General features: G+C 44.9%; 1 protein-coding gene across 20 annotated transcripts in view; it reads right to left on the bottom strand.

Moving 5' to 3' along the window:
- Positions 1-23,279, bottom strand: part of NFASC (neurofascin) — a 191,917-nt gene that overhangs the window by 90,778 nt on the left and 77,860 nt on the right. For 19 of the 20 annotated variants that reach the window (XM_060178668.1, XM_060178681.1, XM_060178682.1 and 16 more), the window contains exon 2: positions 8,875-8,983. The exons of the other annotated variant lie outside the window; for it this stretch is intronic. The gene's annotated coding sequence lies outside the window, so the exon portion shown is untranslated. The remainder of the gene's footprint in view (positions 1-8,874; positions 8,984-23,279) is intronic. 20 annotated transcript variants of the gene reach the window in all.

The raw sequence follows: 23,279 nt of genomic DNA, 5'->3' as shown, positions 1-23,279 counted from the left end.
ACCCAGCAAGGAGAGGTCCTGGCTCTACACCTGCTGGGTGCCTAGTTGTTTGCCCTCTAGAAGCCACTGTCACAGCAGTTAGCTACACTCTTGCTTCTCAGCTCTAAGGGAGGGGGGCTCGAGGGGCTGTGGGGGTAGTGTGAAGCTTCCCATTCCTCTCCAGGTAGGTGGAGAAAGCACCTCAAGTTTCAGCTGCTATCTCCCCATAAGGAGCGGCTCAGAGAAGGGTGAGAGTCAGGAGGGACCATGTTCCCCTTTGGCAGGTCTCCAAAAGTGGGGAGCAAGACTGGGAAAGCAGGAGGAGGGACCCAGGTGGGAGAGAAGCTAGAGAACAAAGAGGAAAAGGGAGGCTTGGATTTAGCAAGAAAACTCTCACGTTTGTCAAAAGGTGAAATGAAACTACTGCTGCAAGGAGGAGGAATCCTGAGAACACTGTGCTAAGTGAAAGAAGCTGGACACCAAATGCCACACGCTGTCTGATGTCACTGACACAAGTTGTAGGATAGGTAATCCAAAGTGGCTGCCACAGTTAGAGGAGGCAGGCATAGAATGCTAACTGGACTGTGGGGTGCAGGAGGGGAGGGTAATGAAAATGTTCTAGAATTAATTGTAGTGAGGGTTGCTTAATATCACTAAGTTGTTTGTAGGCTGCAAACAAGTGAACTACATGATAGGTAAGTTACTGAAATTGTTATATTAATGAAGAGGGATGGGAGGGTAGCTCAGGGACAGAGCACACGCCTCATATTTATGAGATCCTGTGCTCTATCCCAGGCACCACACCCCACAACTATTAAGTTTTTATTTTAATTATATTTACCAGAGCATCACTCAGCTCTGGCTTCTGGGGGCAGCAGGACTGAACCTGGGACCTCGGAGCTCTAAAGCAGCTAAATTATTCGGCATAACCATTATATTATCTCAATTTTCACACACCCCGGAATACTAATGAGAATAAAGACTTAAGAATTTGGAAGGCTATATTTGTTTAAATAAAAACCACTGTGATATTTCAACAAGGAAGATCAGATTTATAAGTGCAATTACACATATTCAAAGCAGTTGAATTAAGTTTATTAATTGGATCAAACAAGGGATAATTGAAGAGACTTGTAAAATTTGTCAGTTGAAAAGCTGAAGGGGGAATTAGATATTGAGATTCATGATTTTAGTGTGCTCAACATTGATTTTTTTTTCTTTTTTATTTGATAGAACAGAGAAAAAACAAACGGGAGAAAACAGAGAGAAACTTGCAGCCCTGTGAGGTGTATGCTCAATCAGGTGAACTCTGTATTTTTTAAAAATCTGAGTAAAGTTCAAGAATGCTACTCTGACCAAGTCCCAGTCTAATCCCTTTCTTCAGAGTGAACTGTAGAAAGTCATATAACAGTCTCACTGGTTTTTCTGATGAACAGTATCTGAGCAAACCTCAGCCCTCTCAAACCCCAGCCTCTTCAGCCCAGGCACTGACCAGAGTGCTTCAGGCTCCCTAAGTGTATGTATGGCGGGGGGGTGGGGGGTGGGGGGTGGGGTGGGTTCTATTCAAAGTCCAAGCCACTGTCCCTGTGTGGACCTACCATCTGGGCCCATCTGCTCAGGATGTCACTCCAGTAAACTGCTTATTCTGCTCTCTGTTTGTGTAGCTTCAGGCCTGTTTTCAACAAAGCAAGGTTCTAAGGCCATCTGAAAATAAGACTGAGCTCAAGCAGGAGAAACAGGGCAGAGTCTTGTGTAGGAGAAGCCTGGATGGAGGGGAGAGAGGTGACACAGTGTTGGCCCCTTTTTTTTTCAGATTTAACCTCTGTGAGGGTTGCAAATTTTCACCCTTTCTTTTCATACAAAACAAGGTCAACTGAATGCAGAATGGGGCTGGACTTAACACTCCAACACTTAACACTGGACCAGCTAGGAAGCCATCCAGAGCCCCTAGGACCTGGATTCATTGCTATCGTGGCAAGAGGAATGGACACACAATCCCTCTAGCTCCTGAGAATCTTGTGGACTTGGTGCTACACACTTGAGTTCCAAACCCAGTTCAGCTACTCCTTCCCTTGTGATGTAGTCTATAGTGGCTTGTCCATTCTTTCTCAGAGAGCTAGTTTTCTTGCCTTTAAAAGTGGGCTCAGTGCTGGAAAAGTAGCCCATCTAGGAGGGTGCCTGCCTTGCCATGCATAAGACTCAGGTTTGAGTCCTAGTACCAAGGAGAGTGCAACAATGGCATTGGGGGAAGCCTGCTGTTGCACACCATCCCCATCTTTATATAGATGTATCTGGATGAAAATATGAACCCGGGAGTTGGGCAGTAGTGCAGTGGGTTAAGTGCAGGTGGTGCAAAGTGCAAGCAAGGATCAGCGTAAGGATCCCAGTTCAAGCCCCCAGCTCCCCACCTGCAGGGAAGTTGCTTCACAAGTGGTGAAGCAGGTCTGCAGGTGTCTATCTTTCTCTCCCCCTCCTCTCTCCATTTCTCTCTGTCCTATCCAACAATGAACAACATCAACAACAGCAATAATAACCACAACAAGGCTACAACAACAAAGGCAACAAAAGGGGGTAAAATGGCCTCTAGGAGCACTGGATTCATGCTGCAGGCACTGAGCCCCCAAAATAACCCTGGAGGCAAAAAAAAATGGAATTACATTATGATCCAGCAATACCACTCCTAGACATTTATTCAAAGGATACACAGACACTAATTCAAAGGGACATATATATGCACCCCTCTGGTCATAGCTGCATCATTCACAATAGCCAAAGAGTGGAAGCAGCCTAAATGTCCATCAACAGATGACTGGCTGAAGAAGTTATGGCATATATACTCCATGGAATACTACTCTACAATCAAAAAAAGATGATATTGTATCCTTTGGGATAAAATAGATGGAACTGGAGAGTATGCTTAGAAAAATAAGAGATGAAAGACAACTAACTGATGATTACACTCATCTATGAAATTTAGAGAGCTGATACACATAAACTTCTGAAACAAACAAAAACAACAATCACAAAACAGAAGCAAATGAACCATCTCTAAGACTTTGTGAAAATTACAGTGGTTATCTTTTGGAGGTGGGAGGATGGGGACAAAGAACTTTGGTGGTGGATGTAGTGTGGAGTTTTGTAATCATAAATAAATAAATGGAAACAGTTGTCTTGATGATTACTTATTAAATAAATCAATGTGATTTAACTAAATCTAAACAAATTGCCTAATGTATATCTCTAGTATCTAATCCAAAGCCTGGCACAAATATGCGGTTTCCTCCTTCCTCCACAGATGGGGTACCGCTGGTTGTACCAAGTGGCTTTGCACAAGCTGAGCTTTGTAGACCAACAAAACACACTTGCCTGGGTCAGCAGACACAATGCTGGCTTCTCTCTTAGAGCTGGTGGCAGGTTGCTTGCACACACAGTCTGCCTTGGACTGAGAGAAGGGGAGGCTCCTGCTAGATGCCTAGCTACCTGGCACAGCTTGGGACCCACACCTCTCTTGCTTCCTCCACAGGCTCATTAACCAAAGCCCTTTACACCCCCGAAGGCCTGTTCCCATCATGCCCTTGTTGCCCAATGGTGCCCACACCTGTGCTGTCTGAGCTGATGGGCCTTGGGTGGTGATGCCCCTCTTGTTGTCAATGCTGGGGAATGTCCATTTTCTAACTGCCTGGCTGCCAAGTGGCAGAGGGAGGAGAGGACTGACGGCATCTGGTTTTCCTCCCTCCCTCTACCTCCTCCTCCCTCCTTCTACCAAATTTACATCCAAGGCAGACACAGTCTGGACCAGCTGCCCTCCTGCAGGCTTCTGGGGCTGGGGGAGACTGAGACTTGGGCTACAGGAGGAGAGAGGGCACAGGCCAGGGAGGGAGGGTTCCTCCCTCGAAGACTGTTTGTCTAGATGTCTGTGTGCAGTGTCCACAGCCAGGCTGCTCACAACAGACACAGCCACAGCCACAGCAGACGGTGGGGGAGCACAGGGCCTGTGCTCCTGTGTGGGCTGTGCTTCTCTTATTAAAAACTTAAGGGGGCAACCTCCTGTCAAAACCCAACAGCTAAGCTTTTTTTTTCCCCCTTCTTTATTGAGGATTAATGGTTTACAGTCAACAGCAGAATACAGTAGTTGGTACATACGTAACATTTCTCAGTTTTCCACATAACACTCTAACCCCCCACTAGGTCCTCCTCTGCCATCATGTCCCAGGACATGAATACACACCCCCACCCCAGAGTCCTTTACTTTGCTGCAATACAACAAAGAGCTAAGCTTCTACTAGGGGCTGGGCAGTGGTGCACATAGTACCATGCACAGGGACTGGAATTGACGCCCCCTACTCCCCACCTGTAGGGAGGAAGCTTCACAAGCAGTGAAGCAGGTCTGCAGATCTCCCTCTCTCCCTCTCCCCCATTCTCTCTCTCTCTCTCTCTCTCTCCTCTCAATTTCTATGTCCTACCAAATAAAGTAGGAAAAAAATGGCTGGTGAGCATGATGAATTCATAGTGCTTGCACTGAGCCCCAGCTGGAGGCAAATGGAAAAAAAAGAAAGGAGAAGATGCAGAAGGAGGAGGAAGTGGAGGAGGAGAAGGAGAACAAGGAGGAGAAGAAGAAGAAAGATGGGCTTAGAGGGACCGCAGGGACACTAAGGATGGATCACCTGACAAGCTGTAAGTGTAAAAGCTTTCCCTACAGGTAGTACCCTATAGGTTGCTTTACTTCTACACCAAGCCTGAAGATCTCAGCACCTACCCATGGGTGACACTGAGCTGGGTCTGACTCTAGGACCTGGGGAAACTCAATTGAGGTGTGAGTAAAATGCAGTTCCCAGCTCTACCTCTCAGCCACCACAGCTATGTCCTGAGTCCATGCTGCCACTGTGACTTGCTGTGTGTGATGTCTCTGGAGAGGAGACCCAGCTTCTTATGGGCAGGAAGAGGGGCTTAGGCATGGGGTACAGTGAACCCTGAGAATCCACTGGAGTAACCGAAGGCCTAGGGATGTGGGGTCGCTTCTGTGCCTGGCACCAGAGGGGAGAGATTAGGCTGAAGGGAAGGTGCCATATGCAGGGAAAGAGGAGGGTGGGGGTGGGTGGGAGCTCAAGATGGCGGGGCCCCTGTAACAAAAGGAGAAGAGCAAGAGAGGATGAGAAGCAAGTGGAGGATCCCATTCAAGTGGAAAGACAAAAAGAGATGGACACCTGGAAGTTGCCCCGAGGCTGGTGCAGAAACAGGGAAGAAATGTTTCCAGAGACTTGGAAGGTGCCACCCCAGAAACCACACTGCAGCCCCAAATCCAAATAGTTCCCTTGTGTGGGGCTTGGAGCATATTCCTGGACTTTTCAGGATTTGTACCACTAGCAAAAACTGGGTAATGGTGGGTTGGCCCCAGTACTTGTGGTTGCTTCTTGGAAGATTAAATGAGGCCTGTGGAGTCTGTACTCCTGGTGAATGCACCTGGTGCACGCAGTCTCAAGTGCTGATTATTATCATGATGACAGTTGTTACCAACAGCTCAGGAAGCCTGGGTCAGTCTCCTTTCAGAATGTCTTTAAAGATTTGTTTATTTCACTTATGAGAGAGGGAGATTTGATTTATGGAGATTTATTTGATTTTTATGGAGAGGATAGAGAGAGGGAGCAAGTGAGGGGAGAGAGAGAGAGAGACAGAGAGAGAGAGAGAGACACAGAGAGAGAGAAACAAGAGCACTGCTCAGTTCCAGGACTAAGCCTGAAGCCTCTGGGGCCTCAGGCAAATCTGGCACTGTAACAGCCTGGGCTTCTCAGAACTTGTCCTTCCCTCAGCAGTCAGCAGTCCTTGTGGGTACATTCTCTACAATCTTTTCCCATTTTCATTTTTAATATTTTATTTTAATGAGGGAGAGATACAAAGGGAAAGATATACAGAGAGAGACCAGAGTACTGCACAACTCTGGCTTATGGTGGTGTAGGGATCTGAACCTGGGACTTCAGGACCTCAAACATGAAAGTCCTTTGGCATAACCATTATGCTATCTCTCCTGCTGGGTGGGGTAGAAGAGAAAGCTCACAAGCCAGGCACTGAAGCTCTAGCATAGGCTCTGCAGTTAGTTTTGTGGACCTTGGGAGAAACACTTCTCAGAATGACACTACCAGTCCCACTCACATCACAGAATTGCCATGAAAGGCAGGGGGCAAGATGGATACAAGTACAGACACTGCAGAAACATGGCACTTCCTGTCTGCCAGGGAACATGTTCACAGGCTGCTCTGCATCAGGCAGCTTCCAGCTGCAGCCAGCTGTGCTGCCAGTGAAGCTGTTGTCCTCAGAGAAGGGGGAGGCCCCTTGGTCTCTTAGATGGGGCTCTGGCTAGGCCTCCCAGGAGGGCTGAGTGGTTCTTTAGTAGATGCAGGGGTAGAGAGCTGGGGGCAAGTGAAAAGGTGACAGAAAGAGGGGAATTGGCTGATTGATTGGTTAACTGAGAATACACAGAAGCAGAGAATGACAGAGACAGAAGCACTGAAGCTTCCTTTAGTGCTGTGGGGGCCAGGCTCAAATCTGGGTCATACAATTGACAAAGCAGTGCACTATCCAAGTGAGCTACTTTACTGGCCCAAGGGAGCTTCCTAATATAGAGCTAGACAACTCCCAGTTGGTCAAAGACCTGAAGGTTTAACTTCCCAAACTACTTTATGTATGTGGGTATGCCCACTAAAGTAATACAGCAGGGTACTGTCACAGTCAGAGTTCCCCAAGTCAGAGTGCACCAAGTGCAGCCAGCAGTTGCACTTGGTCTCATCTGGCCATAAAGTTAATGAGAAGCAGATACTCCTGGATGATGGCTTATACCTTGATTCATTTAAAGTTGCATTTAAGTAAGGACTTATAGTATCATTGTAAAGCAAAGAATGGTGCATCCCCACTCACCCCCATCCATCAGTAAGTCTGTTAAAATCCCCTGGGCTGGCAACCTCACCAATGTGTCCTGGAACCCCACCTCTCCGTAGCCCTGCCCCACTATGGAAAGATAGAGATAGGCTGGGGGTATGGATCGACCTGCCAATGCCCATGTCCAGTGGAGAAGCAATTATAGAAACCAGAACTTCCACCTGCACTCCATAATGATCCTGGGTCCATGCTCCCAGAGGGATAAAGAATAGGAAAACTTTCAATGGAGGGGATGGAATACAGAACTCTGGTTGTAGGAACTGTGTAGAATTGTACCCATCTTATCCTGTGGTCTTGTTGATCATGATTACATCAATTAAAAATATTATTTAGTCACAATGATCAGGTAAAACCTCCCTGGAGTCAGATGGCATTCATAGGTAGCCTCTGAAGCCTGGGGCTGCACTCAGCAAGCTGTGGCCTGCTTTGTGGAGGCACATGCTACTGAGGACATAAGAAAAAAATAAGTGTCATTTAATGGCCACCACCTACATGCCAGGCACTGTGCAAAACTCTTATGTGTAATCTTTAATTTTTTTTTATTGCCATCAGGGTTATTGCTGGGGCTCTGTGCTGGCACTGCGAATCCAAAGCTCCTGGCAGCCATTTTTCTTTTCTTTCTCTCTCTTTTTAAAAACAATTTCTTAAAAAAAATTATTTATAAAAATGAAATATTGACAAAAACCATAGGAAAAGAGGGGGACAACTCCACACAGTTCCCACCACCAGAACTCCATATCCCATTCCCTCCCCTGATAGCTTTTCTATTCTTTATCCCTTTGGGAGTATGGACACAGGGTCATTATGTTTGATAGGACAGAGAGAAATTGAGAGGGAAGGGAGAGAAAGAGAGAGAAAGAGAAAAGAGAGATACCTGCAGATCTGCTTCACCATTCATGAAGCCCCCACACCCCTGAAATTGGGGAGTGGTTTTGAACCACGGTCCTTGTACATGGTAGTATGTGTGCTTAACTGGGAGCACCACCGCCTGGCCCCCATAATATTTAATTTGATCTTTACAACAAGATGTTCATTACTCCTCCCCATTGTATAAGCCAGGAAACTGAGGCCCTAAGGCATTAGGCACTCTCTTAAGGGCCCAGAGCAACTGGAGCTGGAGTTTGTTCAGCAACCAATTCCATGTCGCCAGCATGCTCTACCCCCATCTCTCAGCAACCATACTGCTCCCACCCAGTTGTACCTACCCCCTGCTCTTGCAAGGAGAACAGAGGATTTTAAAGAGCATGACTAAAAGATAAATGACCCACAATGAGGCAGAACTGGCCACAATGAAGACTATGGTAATCCTTCTCTGCTTAGGCCTCTAAGTCAGACTTCTGCCCAGAGTCCTGGGGCCTGTGGGGTCCTGACACTGACAGTTGCTCTTGAGTATCACAGGAGCCCTCACCTCTGGCATATCCTCCCCTACCAGCCTAGCCTGGGACTGAAGCAGGAGTTGCAAGGAGCAGCAGAAAACTCTTCTCCAGATTTGAACAATACTGGTCCTGGGCACAGGGTATGACTTTAGCACCATGACTGCTTTCTGTGCCCAGTCAGAAACCAGAGGAGGGGCCTCTGGGACAATACCCCATCTGCCAGGGCTGTCACTGAGGAGACTCCAAGGTTGTAAAGACCAGGTTAGGGGGCACACAAGTCACTAAGAAAGCTGTTTTCATATTCCTAACATGAAATTGACTGGAATGAAAACAGAAATCACTAAGTCTATGGGGTAAACAGTAACCACTGCTAAGAAAGCTGTTTTCCAATTTTCTGGTTCTTATGATAGACAGGCCAGTGGAATCCACTGGAGAAGAAAGGCCCTCGGTTTCCCTATAGCAGCCTCGCTGTAGGGTGGGCAGGGCAGCTCTAGGGAATTGGGAAGACAGGGCTTCCCAGAAGATACCAGAGAGAAGGGGCAGGAAACAAGAATCCCTTGAGGCCTCAGGTGGGCCCAAAACCACTCACCGTCTCTGTCTCATTTAGCCTCCGTCTCGCAACACCAGGTGAGGCTTTCTTCCAGTCTGCAGCGACAAGGAAAACTCCAGCGTCCCAAACAGCACATAAGTCAATCAACCTGTCCCAGAGAAGGCACACAGAAGGGTCCCAGGTCACTCAAGGAGACAAAATATAAAAGGCTTTGTGGTACAGCATGTTCACTCAAGTGGGGAAGTTACATTTTTAAGCATTTTTATTTTTATTTATTTATTTATTATTAGAGACAGAGAAATTTAGTGGGGAGGGGAAGATAGAGAGGGAGGGAGATAGAGAGACACCTGTAGCACTTGTTCACCACTCATGAAGCTTTCCCCCTGCAGGTAGGGACCAAGGGCTTGAACCTGGGTCCTTGTGCATTGTAATGTGTGTGCTTAGCCAGGTGTGCCACTGCCTGGCCCCTGGGAAATTACATTTTTGTCTACACTCATTTGGAAAGTTTCACATAGCATAACTGCATCATTTTCAAATTCAAAGCACTCTATAAGAAGTGGGACAGATTCTGCACAGTGCTTCCACATTTAGGGAGAGGGATTCTCTTTCTTCCCTGTAAGATCCTTATTAATGCTCTGACACCATAATCTAATTGCTGATTCCCTTTTCACCTAAAGGAGTTGGGCCATCTCAAAGATTCTCTCCTATACCCCCAGGGAGAATGTACCCTTAATTATCTCATTAATTCAACTTAGGAGAATGACTACGTATTTCTTTCCCATCTACAGGTAATCAAACCGAGTTCACCAAAAATAGATTTCTAAGAACACTGAAGGAGACTTCATTTTAGAGTCAGGAGGGTGTGGGCTTCATGCTTTAGCTCTTTGTGCCACTCAGAGGGGGTCTCTTTCCCACGTGCTTGTCAGTTTCTTCATCTGTGAGACAGAGAGAAGGCACACGAGACTGGCCACCAGGCCCTCAGCAAGTTCAAGTTTCAGTTCCAGCACTTTGAGGAGCTCCTTTAATCTTTCTCAGTACAGACAACCTCTACTTTAATAATTTGATTTAATGGTAAAATGTGTCCACAGGAATAAGTAAAATCCACCCTTACAGAGAAGCATGTGGCCATATCTAACAGAAAAGGTATGTACGTATGTATGTATGTATGTATGTATGTATGTACGTACGTAGGTATGTATTTTGGACCCAGCATTCCTGGTTCTAAGAATCTATGTGAGGTATCTCTTATCTCCGGGATTATTGTTAAGTGAAAAATGTGATTGGAAAAAGTGTATTTTGTATGCTACCATCTGTTTAAGAAAAGGAAGGCAAGCAAATGTATATGTACTTATTTATATTTTTAAAAAGATAATAAAAATATGAAATAAGCATTGAAAGACATACTAAGGGGGAAAGAAAAGTGGAGAGGACACAAACAGAAATCGGCCCTTGACATACTTTGAGGATTTGCTATGGCACATGAAAATAAATATCTGTCTTAACTAAAAGACACAATACTTTTTTTTAAATATTTATTTATTTATTTATTTATTCCCTTTTGTTGCCCTTGTTGTTTTATTGTTTTAGTTGTTGTTGATCTCATTGTTGTTGGATAGGACAGAGAGAAATGGAGAGAGGAGGGGAAGACAAAGAAGGGGAGAGAAAGATAGACACCTGCAGTCCTGTTTCACCACTTGTGAAGCGATTCCCCTGCAGGTGGGGAGCTGGGGGCTCGAACCGGGATCCTTACACTGGTCCTTGTGCTTAGCGCCACCTGTGCTTAACCCGCTGTGCTACTGCCCGACTTCCGACACAATACTTTTTAAAGTAATATCTGAAACATAACAGAATGCAACACATGGATCTATGTGTCCAGATGGCTGACACTACACATAGAAAAATTAAAACATAGTAATTTGACTGTGTGTTCTCAGAGGGACAAAAAGAACTGTATATCTCCTTCCCAAAATCCTAAATGGTTCTATAGTGTTTAGGATAAATCAAATAAAGGTATTTCTGAGGGAAAAAAAATTTCTTCTTGAAAAGTGATACAATCATAATATTAATGAAATCAGGTAAAAAAAAAAAGTTTTGCAATCTGTAGTGTAGCAGAGGGCATCGGTATGAAGACCTTGCCTCACACATATATGTATGTGTACACACACACACACACACACACACACACACACACACACACACACACACACACACACACCTACCCATACCTTTCTAGTTGTGTTCATTGGAAAGCCTAGAGAAAAGGATAATTCTAGTGAGAGCAAAGACTCCCTGCAATCAGATTCGAGCTCTAGATACAAGTTCCTACAAGAAATCAGCCTTTTTGGGAGAAATATTGTCACACTAAAAAATAAATAAGTGACAAACTACTGACTCCCCAGGCCAAGCTGAGCATCACTACGGACCAGAACAGCAACAGACTAAACGTAACAACCATTTAAGAACCTACAAAGCACTGATGATGTCCTTAAAAACCCAACCTCTCAGACACTGTTTGAGAATATCAGGGAAATACTTCATTATTTTGAGAATGGGTCAGCAATGCAAAAAACAGGAGTGGAGGGATTCAGCTGAGAGGAGACTGGCTTTGAGCTGACAATACCTGAGCATATTGAGGGCACATGTGGGTTATTACACTGTCCTCTTGTCAATATTTACAAAATGAAAATACAATTTAAAAGGGAGAACAGGTCCAGAACTAAGCATGCTAAATCACAGTCATTTAATGCTAATAAAAAATGGATTTTTAAATTACCCCCATTTATATAGGCAGAAGTAGGTTTAAAGAATCTATTGGTCAGGATCTGAGCTCGCATGCAGAAAGTTCACTACTTCACAGCTGCCTCTTCAACATCTGAATATCTGAACAAGTAAAACTCTCCTTGCTTCTATGAGGGCTTGAGGAGGTTGCAAAGAAACAGGATTTGAGAAAGTGCATAGAAAGCACATTTTAAAAAGACTGCCATGACATCGTCTCCCCAGACAATAACTTGGGTCCACCTGCATATCAGATGTCAGGCTCAGGAAAAACTATACTAGTCATGGGCCCTTTGAAATATACCTAAAATAGACCTACAAGCTATCTCCAAAACAGAGATCTTCATCTGCAATATTCTAGCCTTTAGGTTCATGATTAGTCAACAATTTGTTTGGCTCTATATGTTAACTCTTTTTTTCAGCCACCAGGTTCCAGATGCTACTATGATGCCAACCAGATCCTTGGGCAGATGACCCCATCAATGTGTCCTGGAGCCCCGCTTCCCCAGAGCTCTGCCCCACTAGGGAAAGAGAGACAGGCTGGGAGTATGGATCGACCTGCCAGTGTCCATGTTCAGCAGGGATGCAATAACAGAAGCCAGACCTTCTACCTTCTGTACCCCATAATTACCTTGGATCCATACTCCCAGATGGTTAAAGAATAGGAAAGCTGGGGGCTGGGCAGTAGGGCAGCAGGTTAAGCACACATGGCGTGATGCGCAAGGACCAGTGTAAGGATCCTGGTTCGAGCCCCTGGCTCCCCACCTGCAGGGGGTTCACTTCACAGGTGGTGAAGTGGGTAGCAGGTGTCTAGCTTTCTCTCCCCCTCTCTATCTTCCCCTCCTCTCTCCATTTCTTTCTGTCCTGTCCAACAATGACAGCAATAACAATAACAACAACGATAAACAACAAGGGCAATAAAAGGGGAAAAATAGCCTCCAAGAGCAGTGGATTTGTAGTACAGGCACCAAGCCCCAGCAAGAACCCTAGAGGCAAAAAATAATAATAATAGGAAAGCTATCAGGGGAAGGGATGGGATACAGAGTTCTGGTGGTGGGAATTGTGTGGAATTGTACCTCTCTTATCCTATGGTTTTGTCAGTGTTTCCATTTCATAAATAAAAAAAATTTAAAAGACTATTTATTAATGAGAAAGACAGGGAAGAGAAGAGAGACAAAGCACCAGACATCACTGGTACATGTGCTGCCGGGGATTGAACTCAGGACCTCATGCTTGAGAGTCCAATGCTTTAGCCACTATGCCACCTCCCTAACCATGAAAGCACATTTCTGTACAACTATTTTACTTAAATTCAAGAACTGGGGATCAGATCTGCCGTATAGGGTTCCTGTGAGGATCCAATGAGAGCTATGATTTGAAGACAGACAGACAGACAGGCCTTAGAAATGAGTGGCATTACATCCACTACCACTGCTTTTATCGTCACTCAGGTTAAATGAGAAGTGAGACTTCAAACCCAAGGGACAGTCTCTCTATCTGATCCAGGGCTAAGAAGGTTCCAGGAAGGACACCCGATGCTCTGGAAAGAAACAGGGAGGGGAGGGGAAAAAAGAAAGCAAGAAAAAGACACCTGATATGCCACAGGCTGCCAGCAGAGTCACAGATGGTGGGGACTGGGGCCAGGTTGCTGGGCGCCTGGGCATTGGCCCCAGATTCCAGAAGGCCAGATGAGGTGCCCAGGCAGCAGCCACCTGCTGGCATCCTCTGAATGAGGCCCAGCTGGAGGAGGGAGTACAGGCCGGGGGAAGTACAAGAGGAAGGCAAAGCAGGGCAGAGTGATGACGGGATGGAGAGCCTCAAATTGCTCTCTTCTTCCTGGTGTTCATAACGCAGTCAGTGTCTGCCAGGGGAGCATACTGATAGGTTTCATGTCAGCAAAAGTTTAAGCTCAGGCTGTTCTCTCCCCACTGCTGAGAATAAAAGTAGGTCTGAGGAACCTCTAACATGTTCTCACTTTGGAATTCTGACCCTGTATGTGCATATTTCTGGATATGTACAAAATCAGAACTTTCCTGAATCCTGTGCCTTCTCGAGTATTTAGTCTGGATTCAGAGAACAAAGACTTGCTCCACTTCTCTCTCTGAATTCTTCAGCATTAAACACATTGTTTTGCTTTTAAAAAAAATGTAATCCCTTCACATGACAGAAAACTCAAAAGTTAGACAAAAAATTAGACAAAAAGGAAATGCTGATCCCCAGCTATCAGCTCAGAAGGCTGATAGCAGATACTGCTATCAGCCTCCTGAGCAGCGTTCCAAAGGCAGTCTATTCAGATGTGATATTTTCTAAAAAACTATAGCATACTACATATATCATTTCTTTCCTTGCTCTTTCTAGCTAATGCATCTATCACTCCAGTTAATACAGAGTATCTCTCTGTATTAGTTTACACAAAATTGCTCATGACTTTTTGTAAAAAGCACAGTATTCTGCTACAGGAACAGATAGTAGATATTTACTCCACCCTCTACAGAGAGACATTCAGGGTGTTTTTGGAGTCATTAGGTGTAGAAAATTGCTGTGATACCTATCTTTGCCTAAATGTATAACCTGTTATACTTGCAGGACAATTTCTAGGATGAACTCCTGGATGGAGAGTTTGAGGTTCAGAGGAAAGAAAAGAAGTGAAATTGCTCCCATGAAGGCTGTGACAATGTACACGCCCATGAATTTCTGGTTCTACTGTGATCAGCTTTTTTTTCTGTTTCTTTCTAATCTTCACCAGTCTAAGGTCTAGAGATTGATATCTCTTTGTCGCTAGGAGTAAAGTCAAGTGTTTTCTTTCTCTTTGATTTGTTCCTATTTGCTCATTCCTTTACTGAGTGGTTGCTTGTTTTTCTTACTAGTTTGAGGGAACTCTGTTTATTAGCAAAATTACCTTTTTATTTAGAAGAGAAGCTTCAAATCGTCTTTATCACAGTCAGTTCAATGCTATCTCAAGGGTGAACCTGGGGCCTCACACAAGTAAGGCAGGTGCTTCATTGTGGGGAGCAGTGGAACCCTACAGATGTTAAGGCCCCAACAGGTCAAAACAAAAACCCAAACAGGCAAAAAAAAAAAGAACTTTTCATCTGCCCTCTTTCTCGATCTAACAAGAGGAATTGCTGTGCCCTCCTGGAATCACTCCCCCATGTAGCATCTGACTCCTGGTTTTCCTCCTTCCAAATTGCTAATCCTTCTTGGCTGCCTCTGTCCCTCCCTCCCTCCCTCCCTCCCTCCCTCCCTCCCTTCCTTCCTTGCTTCCTTCCTTGCTTCCTTCTCCCCCCCCTCCTTCCTTTCTCTTTTCCTTTCCTTTGAAATAGAGGGAGAGAGAAATTAAGGGGGAGAAGGAGAAACATCTACAGCACTGCTTCATCACTCATGAAGCTTCTTCCCTGCAGGCAGGAACTGGGGGCTTAGACCTGGATCCTCATGTGTTGTAGCCACAAACTCAACCATGTGTGCCATACCTAGTTAACTTCTAATGCTGGGGTGCCCCAGGTTTCACAATAGGATCTTTCTTCTCAACTTGTGCCCATTGCCTTGGAGACCTCACCAACTCTCACAGCACTAAATACCAACTTTAAGCCAGACCTTTCCTCTGAGCTTGAACCATATAACCAATGTGACATCTCATTGCATTTCTTACAGGCATCTATGGCTCTAAGTGTGAAACTCAACTTCTGCTCTCACCCTCCTTCTCATCTCTCAGCCTTTCCCAATTTAGGGAAAGTGGGTGATAACTCTTCTTCCTGATATTTAGGACAACCCCTCAGAGTTAGCTGTGACTTCTGACTTTCCTCCCTTGCCTTACAGTGGTACAACGGAGCCATGAGTAGGGAACAAAAAAATAAATAAACAAATGAACAACAAACAAGCAAAGACCTTTACACCTCTACCAGTAAAAGGAACCTGGGGAGACAGAGCAGCCTGTTACAGCAACAACCTTTGTGCCTAAAGTCCCAGGTTCAAGCTATGATACCACCTTAGGCCAGAGCTGAAGCAGTGCTCTCTTTTTCTCATAACAAATACTAAAAGGAATCTATTCTCGCTTCCCTTCCTGCACTGCTCCTCACTGTGTCTCTTCCACAGTTCTTGCTGTCCATCCTCCCTCCCTCCCTCCCTCCCTCCCTCCCTCCCTCCCTCCCTCCCTCCCTCTGTGACTCCTTCTCAGTGAGGAATTCCCTGGCTCCCTTCATCTAAAGTTACAAACCATCTCCCAACACCCCACACTCCTTCTTAGCTTTATTTCTAGAACTCTCCCACACTTATTACCTCCTAACATGTCACTTATTGTACTTAATCTTCTTGTTTATTGACTGCCTTCTGTCACTAGAACATAAGCTTCTTGAAACACAGACCTGTTTCTCTCACCAGACTCTTGAGTCTCTGAGTCCTGAGACTTGGATTCTTTATTCCCTCAGCCACAGCTCAGAGTTGGTCAGGAATCTGATGTTAAAAGTGTTTGGGCAGGGATTCAGGCAGTAGCGCAGCGGGTTAAGCGCAGGTGGTACAAAGCACAAGGACTGGCGTAAGGATCCCGGTTCGACCCCCGGCTTCCCACCTGCAGGGGAATCATTTCACAGGCAGTGAAGCAGGTCTGCAGGTGTCTATCTTTCTCTCCCCCTCTCTGTCTTCCCCTCCTCTCTCCATTTCTCTCTGTCCTAGCTAACAACAATGACATCAATAACAACAACAGTAACAACTACAACAACAATAACAAGAGCAACAAAAGGGAAAATAAATAAATTAAAAAAATTTTTTTAAGTGTTTGGGCTTTCAATCTTCAGTGGATTCAATAACTTTTCACCTATTATTAATCTTTTATAATTTAATAAACTTCTTTCATGTACTATTTTTCTTTTTTAAAAAAACTTTTATTTATTATTTATAGGATAGAGACAGAGAGATTGAGGAGTAGGCAGAGAGGGGAGTAGGGGGAAAAAGAGAGAGAGATACCTGTTGCATTGCTTTACTGCTTAAGAGGTTTTCCTCATGCAGGTGGGGACCAGGGGCTTGAACCCTAGATCCTTGCACATTGTAACATGTGTGCTCACCTGATGTACCACTGCCCAGCTCCTTGAGTTTTTCAATACTGTCAATACCACAACCATGTGAGGAAAGGGGAAGAGTCACCACCTCCCCTTCCAAAACTCACACTGGCTATCAAATGACAGATGATTTTTTAAAGCATCTCAATATATTCACTAACATTGGTCCTGGTAACCAACCCACGTGGTGGTATTAAAACCACCACCCCCACTTTACAAGTAAGGAAACTGAAGAGAGAGCAGAAAATTTTTTTCAAGTTATTTGAGGGAAAATAGATTCCCCTCCCCCAAGGTCAAGAACTAAAAAATAGAATTTCCTCACCCAACTAGGAACTGAAGGTGGGTCTCATTGATTTCAGATCAATCTTTCCACCTTAGATTAGCTTCCTAACTTAGCCTCCCCAGTTCAGTACTAAACAGGGAATGGTACTCAAGCTAGTGGAGTAAAGGAATATGGAAGAATTTGCTCAAGTGTGTCATGTAGGTCACTTGTGGGACAGAAGCAAGAGCCTGGTAATAATTCTACACTCCTGGCAGGCCCTCAAGGTCTCTTTCTTTCTTGTCTACCATCAGTAGCCAGGTTCTCCCAGGGAAGTGATGGGGGAGAAAGGGCAGGGAGACAGAGGGGTTCCATTACTGCTGCAGCTAGACAAATATATCTCATGCTAGACAATTCTGGGAGCATCCGTTGAAAGGCACAGCTGGGCTCCAGAGGCAGGAACTGACAAGTGTGTCATCCACTCCTGGAGTCACCAGCTCTGACTGTGTCATGGAGTGCGAGCTGACAGCCAAGTTGAGGTTTGAGGGGAACAGGTAAAGGAGAAGGTTTGGGTGTTGTCCAGCTCCCTCTCTGAGCCTCAGGAGCTTCTACCTTCCTTCCTGCCAGGAACATAGGCAGGAACGTAAAATAAACCCTGGGCACAGAAAGCACAATTAAGAGGAGTGTGCGATCTGGGACACTGACTGACTCTGCAGATGTGAAGAGCACTTGCTCCCTTTGCAGCTGACCAGGTAAGGGGAGAAAGAAGCAAAGTGTCATATTTCAAAGTCTTCTGGTGGCAGCAGGGATCCTGAAATGCTGTGACTTATGAATTCACCTTCTTCATCTCATTTTGGATGGAGCTTGAAGGAATCATATGAAGCAAGACCAAGCTAGAAAGAGAAGGATGAATATGGGACAATCTCACTCATAGACAAAAGTTGAGAAATAAGAACAGAAAGGAGAAACACAAAGCAGAACTTGGACTGGGTTTGGTGTATTGCACCAAAGCAAAGGACTCTGGGGGGTGGATGGGGTGCAGGGCTTTCAGATCCTGGTGCATGATGATGAAGGAGGACCTAGGTTGGGGGTGTGTGTGAATGTTTTGCATAAAACTGAGAAATTTTACATATGTACCAACAACTGTATTTACTGTAAACCATTACCCCTCCCTCCCCAGTTAAAAAACAAACAAACATAGTTTTGGTGGCTGTGATCACTATGCTCTTATTTCTCTTTTGTTCCTGCTTTCAGCCCCTCTTGTCACTCAGGAGCTTCTGAGGCAGCAGTTTCTCCCTTTAACTTAGGCCTTCATGGGGACAGGAGCGGTGCCTCTTCATAGCACCCAGAATTGCCTTCCATGAAACCAGAAGCTCCTGCACATTCCCCCAAGGTTAAAGGTCACCCTTTCCAGTTGCGTTAGAAGCCCCAAGCCTCAGGGCTCTCATCTCCTTTTCCTCACCCCCTCCAACACCAAGAACAGGCTACTTTTGCTCTTCCCTCTCAGTGGCAAGGTTGGTGAATATGACCCCTAAGAAATCAGTAAGCCTCGAGAGTCTTGGTGAAGTTCCAAGCAAGAGATCTGGCACCTAGCTGTTGTCAGTGCCCAAATCTCACATAGCTGGCCTGAAATGTGCCAGAGACCAGGCTACATTTGGTCTCTGCTCCATGCTGCCCTGCCCCTAGTCCCCAATTTGCACTTGAGTTTAGTAACAGAGTTGGACCCTCACAATGGACTGTTTCAGCTTCCTCTTATAGCTTAATGACTAGAGAAGAAAATAGAGTTTGTTCAGATTACAAGAGCTAGCTACCAAATTTGTAGAGCATCCTTGTATGCTGTTTCTCTTAAGAAACATTATGTGTGGGGGTGGTGGTAGTCAGTGTTTAAATGAAATTTATATCTCTTCTCAGTGAATGGGTTTTATTATTTTATTCCAAGTGAAGCCATTGTGTTTTACATGATAAGAGTCTTCAATTCCTAAACAATGCAGAGATGCATTAAAATTTTATCACATATACTTTGTCTTCCTGATGACTGGGGAGGACAAAAGTATATGTGGTTCAGAAAATGGGCTTCGGAATTAGATACTTGGATATAAATTTCAACTTTTAACAAGTTATTGTGTGAGGCCTTGGGCTAATTACTCCACCTGTCTGAGCTTTGGTCTCCTTCTCTACAAACTGGAGAGAGTGTGTCTCTTCCATTCATTCTCACTGGCTCTAAATTCTTTACCCTGGTTTCCAAGATCATCCCCCAGCTGGTACCTGCCAACACCCCCCAAACCCAGTTTTATTATTATCCTCATATTATGCACATCTGAATCTGAAATTCACTCAATGGCCTTACCTTCAACCCGCTGTCTTCTAACCTGTTGGGTCCTCATCTCAGCTGAAAAGTCACTTCTTTGAAGGCCCTCCTTGGTCTATCGTACACCAAGCTAACTCCCATTCTACTGACTAAACTTCTAAGTGCACACAGATGCACCAGCCAGTGACTGCTCAATGCAGCAGATGTGGGTACAACCGATTTACTCTAAGATCTCAGTGATCTGGCACTGCTTGGAGGAGCATCCCAAGAGTGGCTAAGTATCCTTGAACACCTGCCATAACTAAGACTAATGACATCAGTCTCTCTTGCTGGGTTAAGCTCCCTTCCCCAGCCTGAACACAATGCCTTGGCCAGCAGCAGTCAAGAAGTAGTTAAAGGGGCTGAGGAGATAGCATAATTATGACGCAAAAATACTTGTATGCCTGAGGCACCAAAGGTCCAAGTTCAATTCCTAGTACTACCAGAAGCCAGAGTTGAACAGAGTTCTGGGTAAAAAGAAAAAAGATGGTTAAAGACTAAACAAGTGACATCTAACATCTTTAGCTTGGTTGATGGCCAGAGTAAAATAGATTTAATAAGTGTTGTCAGTAATTAATGACATTATTCTATACTGACTACAGTTTCTTGAAGCAAGTAGCATGTTGTTCACTATTTTCCTAGAATGGTCTTGGCTACAAAGAGAAGGCCTGAAGCTATTTGTTAATGGCGACTTAAAGGAACAAAGGAATAAGAGATTCTGGTCTGCAGTCTTTATGAGAGCCCAATATATGTAGAAAAGACACAGTTAACACATCACCAGCCTTTCATATAAACCCAAATCCTCCCTTGTACCAATTCCTAGATGGGGTTAGAAGCACAGTTTAAACATAGTAACAGGGGCCAAAGGGTTACTGAACAAGTCTGAGAACAAACAAACAAGTGACAGCCCAGGAAGAAGGGAATTGTTTTAAAAATTATTTCCTTAGTAGTCAAAGAATAGGAACAAAGCGGGCTTGTGCTAGCTGCCTCCTCTGCAAGAATTCACATTCTAGGCCTGTCTAAATGCCAGTCTAAATGCTACTCAGAAAACAAGAACTAAACCCGAGGAGCAGCGGCACAGGCGGGGGCTGCAGCGCGGCCCTTCCCACCAACTCGCAGCCACTTCAGGCACAGAACTGGGGTTCTCTGCATTCAGCTTTTCTCTTCACCCCACTCCTACCCACCTCCATTTTGTTCCTTTCCCCTGTCCGAGCAGACGCCTTCAAACCAGACAGTGGGCAGAGATGTGCACAGTTTAGAAGTTTCTAAACCAGTCATCTCAAGGAAACCAGCAAATTGGGCCATTTCCGTGTAACTGATCACATCTGCAGGAACAATTCCCTTTATTTTCAACTTCCTACACAGAGGGAAGAAAACCAGAAACCCAGAGAAGGTTCTGGAAGACTTTTTTTTCTTTTAATTTCTTTATTAGGGGATTAATGGTTTACAGTTCTATGAATCAGAATGGTTTACAGTTTACTATGAATTAGATGATTACAACGTTAAAGGAGTTGCATATATACAGGGACCTGGGAGCTCGGTACGTAAACCACATGCATGAGGCCTTGGGTTTGACCCCTGGCATCACACAAGAGCACCATGGACAAGGACAAGTGGAACGCCATGAAGGATGGAGCCCTGTTTTGGTGTCTCTCTCATAAATACACAAATTGGGTGGGGAAGGTGGCTCAGGACACATTGAATATGTAAGGCCTTGATTTCAACCCTGGCCACTATACTACATAACAACAATGGGGTGAGGACTAGAAATGTCACCTCTCAGATTCAAACATAGGGGCTTAGGTATTTAAAAATGAAGACTTTTATAAGTGCTGATTTGGGAACAGAACTGTGAACAAAATATAGTCAAATCAACAGACACTGAGAAAGTTAATGTGGTGGGTATACAGAAATAGGTAAGATATGACACTGTCCTTCTTAGGTAGGAAAGAACAGCACTTTATTGATATCATAAATATTTAAAAGCCAGGTGAGTAGTTCAGCTGTTCTACTCTATGGGCAATTTCCTTCTGTAGACCACTTCTTAAACCCATTTTTCTATATATATATATATTTTTGCCTCCAGGGTTATCACTGGGACTTGGTGCCTGCACTATGAATCCATGGCTTCTGGTGGGACATCTTTTTTCCATTGTTGTTGTTGCTACTGTTGCTGTTGAATAAGACAGACAGAAATTGAGAAAGAAGGGGATGACAGAGAGGGGGAGAGAAAGATAGACACCTGCAGAACTGCTTGACTGCTTGCAAAGTGACCTCCCTTCGAGTGGGGAATCAGGGGGCTGAAACCCGGATCCTTGAGCCAGTCCTTGAACCATGTGCTACCATGTGGCGCCCTTTTCTGTTTTTTAAAATCATTTTATTTGGGGGTGGGGGACTAATAGTTTATGGTACAGTTGCTGACACATGGGACTATTTCTCATCTATTTATGATAGGTGTCTACAAAACATTCTCACCTCAACTTTTCCACCATCATGTACCAGGACCCCAGCTGAAACCTGCCTCAGTCACTCCAACCACATTCAGTGCCACCAAGAATTATCAGAGTGAATGAATGAAGGTCTTGTCAATGGCTACCCCACCTCTAGTGGGCAGTGCTGAAAGGGCAGCGCCGAGTGGCTCAGAGGGGCAGACATGTTCTGAGGAGAAAGAGTTGTAGGCAGGTGTGGCAGGTGGGGGCAGGTAGCAGTGGGATGGAGGCTTCTGGGCATGGCCTAGAGAGTCTGCATCTTAGAAGCTTGGGAAGGCACAGGACACTGGATAAGGGATTATGTTAAAAGTCAAGGGCAGCCAAGACACCAACATGAAAGGAACTGAAAGTTGGAGTAGAAGAGTAGTTGGAGATGAGCTGGAAAGAATGTGGAAAACTCTGAATCCCAGGCCAGAGGTGCTTTAAAAATAATTATGAAATTCCTACAGTAAAAGATTTCAGTGATACAGAGGGTACCAACAAGCCCTTCAACAGCTTCTTCTCTAGCCCATGTCCCTGCCGTTACTGACCACGTAAACCTTCTGTCAGGCTAGAAAATCTATTTAACAGGCAATGGGGACTCTGTGGAACTTCCTGAGGCAGGGATTGTGGCTCAACAGTTAGCAACAGAGGTGATTCCAGAAGATCAGCAAACACCAAGCACAAGATGGAAGAAAGTGAATGGGTCACGAGGGAGATTAGTGGACAAATCTTCTTGAAGGTGACATTGAGAGTGACTGACTGAAACGCAAACAGGAGGAGACTGATCTAAGACACAAAGGAGATAGGAAGGTGGGGAAATACTTTAAAGGAAAAAAGATGAAAGAGAGACCAAGAGTACAAAAAGCAAGGTCCTCACTTCACAGAAGCAAAGAGTAGCAGCCATCATAGGCAAGGATGATGGGGATACAGGACTTTCAAAGTCAAGGGTAGCTCTGTTAAGCAAGATGGTGTGAGAATTCGCTATAGATTTAGTTTCCAGCTGAGCAAGCCTGGAGGTCTAGAGTAGTATTCCAAGTGGGAAGGACCTCCCAAGAATAACAGAAGTCACTAAGAGGTGGCAGGTGGAAGGATCTACTTGGTATTTTAAATTTCAACTAGGTGGCTGGAGAGGTGGCTCTGAGAGTAGACATTTGCAGATCAACCAGGATTTGGTTAAGTCAGCATGGGAATACCACTTCTTGCTGTTGTAACTGATTGAGGGAGAAGTAAATGGCCAAGATGGTCGATGAGGTAGCTGGGGAAGCTTTTGAAAGAGATTTTTATCTCTCTCAGAGATGCAACAGAGGTCTCACACTTTCCTTCTACTTTAAGGCATATGCTTAGAATTATAGCAGCCACTTTACAAACTAGTTATGAGCTGATAAACCTGGGGACCCAGAGTTGACAACACTAAACATACCTAAGTGGAAGGATCCAAATAAATATGTTTAATTCCTTTGTAACCTAAGTCCTACACCCAACCTGCCTTCACACCACCTATAATGAAAAACAACCAGTGGTCCTTTTCTGAAGCTGCTACT

The sequence above is a fragment of the Erinaceus europaeus genome, chromosome 19 (assembly GCF_950295315.1).
Source record: "Erinaceus europaeus chromosome 19, mEriEur2.1, whole genome shotgun sequence".
Lineage (NCBI taxonomy): Eukaryota > Metazoa > Chordata > Mammalia > Eulipotyphla > Erinaceidae > Erinaceus > Erinaceus europaeus.
Note: the sequence above shows the minus strand (reverse complement) of the source record. Positions and strands in the feature narration are given on the sequence as shown.